This window comes from Magallana gigas, chromosome 4, assembly GCF_963853765.1.
Source record: "Magallana gigas chromosome 4, xbMagGiga1.1, whole genome shotgun sequence".
Taxonomy (NCBI): domain Eukaryota; kingdom Metazoa; phylum Mollusca; class Bivalvia; order Ostreida; family Ostreidae; genus Magallana; species Magallana gigas.
This window is the reverse complement of record NC_088856.1, coordinates 37,040,174-37,046,173: the sequence shown is the minus strand read 5'-3', so window position 1 is coordinate 37,046,173 and position 6,000 is coordinate 37,040,174. Positions and strand designations below refer to the sequence as shown.

The following is a 6,000-nucleotide window of genomic DNA, read 5'->3' as shown; positions in this document are numbered from 1 at the left end:
ATATACATGTAGATACATGTACATATACTGTGATAGTCAAATAGAATTAATATATTGATATTTGAGCAATACTCATTTTTCGTGCGGCGATTTTGATCAGTCGCGTATGGAAATGTTAATGTTAAAAAATTGATAATTCGTGTAGAAATGTTGATGATAAACAATCTAAATTTTGGCAAAGGGCAATATGAAATGAATAGCATCATTTTATTAATTTATTGGTATAGCTAATACAGAATGTCAACTCAACATTGTTATGGGATTCCGTTTGATTTATCAAACTAAAAATTAGTAACTATATAAATGTAATGAGCAAGCAGTGTGCAAAATTCAAAATTGGCAAGAATGGACAGTAGTGATTTCAGGATCGAAAGAGCGGTATAAGGGATAATTATTTTTGCCGGGAGAAGGGGGGGGGGGGTCCAAGGCCGTCTTCCAATTAATTTACTATGTGAATTTAATAAATTTCACATCCAAGGGGGGGGGGGGGGGTCTCTGGACCGACCCTCCCTTCCGGATACACCCACGCATGTGCAAGCAATCTACAAAATGTACTATCAAGACATTCGCGAATCCAGAAAATTTTTCAGGGGGGTGGGGGGTCCGAACGATAATTGTGTTTGCCAGGGGGGTCCGAGACATATAAATAATTTGCGATAATTTTACTATGTCAATTTATATAATAAATTTTCGTATTCCAGGCCCCCCCCCCCCAACCTTTAAGTCCGCGCATACAAAATCACTAAGACAAGGCATCGCTTGATTCATTATCAGCAAGTGTATAAGTTTATAAAATACATTTATCAAAAAAGCATGCTGATATGCATAAGCAATATATATATATAGACTTGTATAATTAAACAGATAAAAAATTCTGACATTGCTATATATCCATCTTCATAATTAGTTCGAATTATGGCATTGACAAATCGTAGATGATGTTTATATATATTTGCACGTATTTCTGTGAGGGGGGGGGGGCATACATATTTTTTTATTCAGTTTTAACAATTAAAATAAGCTTGTGACCACAAAATGCATATATTCCTATTGTAAATACTAATGCATATATTCCTATTGTAAATATTATAATGACAGTGTCAATCGGACACTTAATTTCTAGATGTCTGAAATTATCAGGGGAGGGGGGGGGGACAACCTCTCACCCACCCACAGCCACTTAATCCATGCATGACCATAACGCACATGCATTAATAAAATCAGTCATTGAAATACAATTTGCGCTTTAAGTGTATCTAACTTCATGCAGTCTGTTTAAAAAACAGTCAAAAGCTGCATTAGTTTTTATTTTAATGACACAGGCACGTAGCATCGTTTTTGAAAGTGGGGGGGGGGGGGGGCAGACTCGTTCAAAAAATCGTGACTAGCAAAAAACAAAACAAAAAAACAAAGCAAAAGGAAAAAGGTTTCTCTTAAAAAACCTGAAAATTTTAATCGGGGGGCGCAAAAAGGTGTGGGGGGGGGGGGGGGCACCCTCCCCCCCCCCCATGCTACGTGCCTGTAACATCATAATCGAAACATAAGATCCCATATAATTTTTTTTTCGTCTAATTTTCTGAAAACCAAATAAACAACGTGGATTACATGTGCGGATCCAGAATATTATCCCAGGGGGATCCAAGGTTAAAAACTTTACTTTTTGTTTGCAAGGGGAGAGGGAGAAGGTTGAGGCCTATTTTTAGTTACTGTGCTGCGTGCGTGTGGTGGTTGGGGGGGGGGGGTCAAGACACACACAAATCCTGCTGACTCCCCAAACCTTTTTAGATCTGCTCATGGGTTATGAGGTATTGTAATACATGACTGTATGTTAATGCATTTGTATCTAGTTTCGATCAAATGTTTCTGCTAACTGTCGCTACCTTTTTTATTGAAGGGTGGGGGGGGGGACAATTTAGTAAAATGACAACATGCAACCACTAAACCTTGGCTTATAATATTATTCAAATTAAACATTACCATTGAAAACTTTGGGACATCAAACAAACTGCATCATTTCTTTGATCCTTAATCTAAGGGTCATGAAAATGTTTGAACTGAAAACTCAGAAATTGTGTTTGGTATATTTTATTGTTTCATTCATTAAGTGAAATAAACATCAAAGTCAGACACCATGTTAACTCTGATCATGTTTTAATCTGACTTATCATAGACACTTAAAACTGTACGACGTACAATATCTAGAATAAAACAATAAAATGTTGTCACAAATTATTGTCTGTGCAATGTTCATAATTTTTTATATACATTTGTTAAATATTGTTAAAAATTATTAACACTATACATTAATATAATAAAAAGAAATTAAAGCAAGATTTTAGATGATTGACGTGTAGTATTCATGCATGTAGTTCTCTTTGACATGGATTGGTATGTAGAGAGAGGAGATATACATGTGTAACCTAAAAAAAACCTGCATTTTCTTATAACTAAAAGCAAATCAACATTTCAATAATTTATATGTAGTAAAAATATGAGCAAGTGTCACCGCAGTCAACAATAACAAGATCATAGTGTTTTCAACTAACATTTTCTAATTAAGCTTTCATCGAAAAATGAATGATGTGTTACATGTAACTAAAGCATTTAATATTGGCAACCACATGTATTTTATAATCTGAACATATTAAAAATTTAACACAGCCAGCACAGTCTGTTTGATCACAGAGCAAAATTTCCTGAGAAAATTTAAATTAATTTTTGCCAAATAGTAATAACAAATTTCTGTGAATAGTCGGTGGATCTAGGTGCTTGTGGATTTTTTATCTCACACTTCTCGCCCAACACATTCACAATTCAATCAACCCTTAAAAAAAATGGTAAATGCTTCACTAACCTTTAAAATTTCAGGCCCTACCACCCCCCCCCCCCTCTCCTTCATCCATCAAACCCTATCCCTGAGAGCCATACAGATTTGATCTACCTTTGTATGAATGAATAATTTGTACAAGCAATGTATAGAATAATATATCTGTTTCTTTGATACAAGTAGAAGTCTGGAAAAAAGTAAAGAATGACTATTTCTGCTACAGATTTAGCAGCATCTTAGCCAGCTTCCATATTGACTATGTTTACAGCTGACAGTCATTCACTCTGTTGTACAAACAGGGAAAAGTAAATCTCCAGCAGAAAGTAGTTCATCTCAGCATTTTAAGGACAAGCGGAGTTGTCCCTCTTTAGCCTCATCCAGACTGTTTATTGCACACAGGTTTCTCTCTGTGAACTATTCCCTCAGAAGAAACACCATCTTCTAAAAACATAAATACATGTATAACATAAAGTTTCAATTTTGTAAATGAAATCATTTACTAGTAACACCCCTCCTCTCTCTCTCTCTCTCTCTCTCTCTCTCTCTCTCTCTCTCTCTCTCTCTCTCAAACACAGTCATGATGTCAAAATCAATTAAAAAATGAACATTAATAAGTTAGTATCAAAACAAAAGATGGGCTTACTTTCTTTTTTTTAGCTTTTTAGAATCAATTTCTCATGATAAATATCAGTTCAATACCTATTCAAATTTTGAATATTGAAATTTAATCAATTTAAAAGGATGAGTTTTAGAATGGTTGCAAGTTTAAGAATTCTTCCATAAAAGATATGTGCATCTTAAATGTGACAATTTAAAATCAAGAGTATGGTATTGTGCCATTCATCAAGTCTCAAGTTTCGACAATTTTGACATTCAGGTCAACAAAAAAGATCTAGGTCAAATTCTAGAACAAGAAAAAAGATGTTTACCATTCAGGGGACGGTACTTTTCTTGTCCCGATTTACTGGAACAGTTCGCCTTCCTCTTAGATGATGATTCCTCATCTTTGGTGATGCCCAGAGCGCGGCCAATCTTAGTGGCCACGTACTCACAGGCTATAAGAAATATGGTATTTATGTAAAAGTCAATGCATGAAATTAATCATGTTGACATATTTTTGAAGAAATATACACCTGTTTTATCTGTTACTCAAACATAAAAAGCTCAATCAGCTGTCAATATATTATAATCAAGATAAACAGCTGACAAACAGCTGATAAAAGGAATGTAGACACTCCTCCCCCCCCCCCCCCCCCCCCCCCGAAAAAAACACCAAAAAATGAATACATATTCATCATGATAATCATTATAAATTTAAATATAAACTGTTTATATATCATATTTCTGTGGTAGAATAATGCAAATATGCGTAAAAAACCCACTTAATACTGAATGAAAAACCAGTTGAGGTCATGTTGAAACCTTGACCATAAACCGTTGCAGAGAATACTTCTTTTAACTGTTTCTAGTGAATATAGTTATATAAATGCTTCATTGAACAAAATTTACTTACCATTTATTATTAATCAGACCATCCTGGAGTTAAGATCTAGCGCAAAACTTGTTTCGAAATGCAAAATTCGTGTCGAATTTCAGGTGACAGTAGTACTCGGAAGTAAACACATGAAAGATAAAATGCAAAACCAAGCAAAACTTTCCGGACGAAAGTCACGTTCTCAGAATTATAATTAGGATAATTTACCATATATCAATGGCGTCGGAACAGGGGCGGCAGGGGCGGCGCTCGCTGCCCCAATATTTTGTAAAAAATTGAAATAAATTTCTGTAACGGCGTTCTGTGTTTATTGGAGCGGCGATCATATTAACGGCGATCCGTGTTCAATGGAGCGGCGAAGTGTGAACTCTATTATTTACACAAGCAAAACCAGGGTACAGTTACCTGTTCCAGGCGCGTGTTGACAATTAACAGGGCATTAATTAGATAGGTGCGGTTCAGCATTAAAGAAATATCGATGTTCTAATAGACTGATAAGTTGAAGACATTATAGTGCTAATATATGTAGTTGAATAGACATTTAGTGCTTGCATGTAAACTTCTTTGATATTAATTTTGTGAGTTGTGTTATCTTAGTTAATTTTATTGTGATGAAACGAAAATTAACAAACATCACATTCAACTTTGTTTTGTTTATCATAGGGCCATCATATAAACGGCAATAAAATAAAATAATAATGTTATAAAAGTATACCAATTATTATATAAATTTCAAGTCAGATCTGGACACCGGATCCGGGATCAAATCCGCCGCCCCAATATGAAATACCTTCCGACGCCCCTGTATATTGATTATTCAACATTTACACATTGATTGTAACTATGTTCATCATTTCACTAACTTCATGAGTCAACAACAAAAAAAATTCCATTAGTGCAAACTTTTATCTTTAATTTACGGGCTATACTAACAGAACGTAGCTAGATTCCCGCGCGCGGATATTGCCGAAAGTAAAATGCATGTAATTTGGGGGGTGGGGTGGGGGGAGGGGGGTAGGGGGCGACTTGAGCCCACTTTTTTGTTTTGCAAAGTTAGACATAACCCTACATGTACACATACCTCTCGACCCCCCCCCCCCTTTTTTTTTGGCTAGTTAAGATTTCTGGAACGGTCTAGCCCCCCCCCCCCCCCCAATCTACACACATACACACACTTTCAATTTGCTTCTTACGCCACTGACTTACGTTCATAAAACATAAATCTGTATACATGTATGAAATTTTAAAACTGTTTAAGCGGGTTATATGTATATATCAAACTTAATTATATAATACTTAAATAAAATTATTTTTCTCGAATGATTAAATTGTTGTCCCTAAAGTCGTTACGAATCACCAAAGGAAGTTATCATGTTGATAAAACATGCCTGATGTACATGTAATCATGCAAACATTTTTTTATATTTCTCTTGTATCTAAAATGTATTTCATTATACATTTACATGAGTGTACATGTCACCGATTTAGAGCCAAGGGCATTTGAATCTCTTTGATTGAAAACTTACAATTTCTTTAATTTCACGTGCATGAATTATGATATAACTGTTGATATTTTAAAATATGATATGGATATCTTCTACGAAATACATGTCGCACGCATAAAGCAATTATCAAAAGCAAAATAGAATTATTTTAAATGAGAAATGCGTGCAAGTAA

At 34.9% G+C, this 6,000-nt stretch overlaps 1 long non-coding RNA gene across 1 annotated transcript; it reads right to left on the bottom strand.

The window, feature by feature from the left end:
* Positions 1–2,069: 2,069 nt before the first annotated feature.
* LOC117682422 (uncharacterized) lies at positions 2,070–4,481 on the bottom strand. The gene is made up of 3 exons (XR_004596773.2): positions 4,341–4,481; positions 3,757–3,882; positions 2,070–3,268 (listed from the first exon to the last, which is right to left on the bottom strand). It is a non-coding gene; the product is annotated as an uncharacterized lncRNA (long non-coding RNA).
* Positions 4,482–6,000: the final 1,519 nt, after the last annotated feature.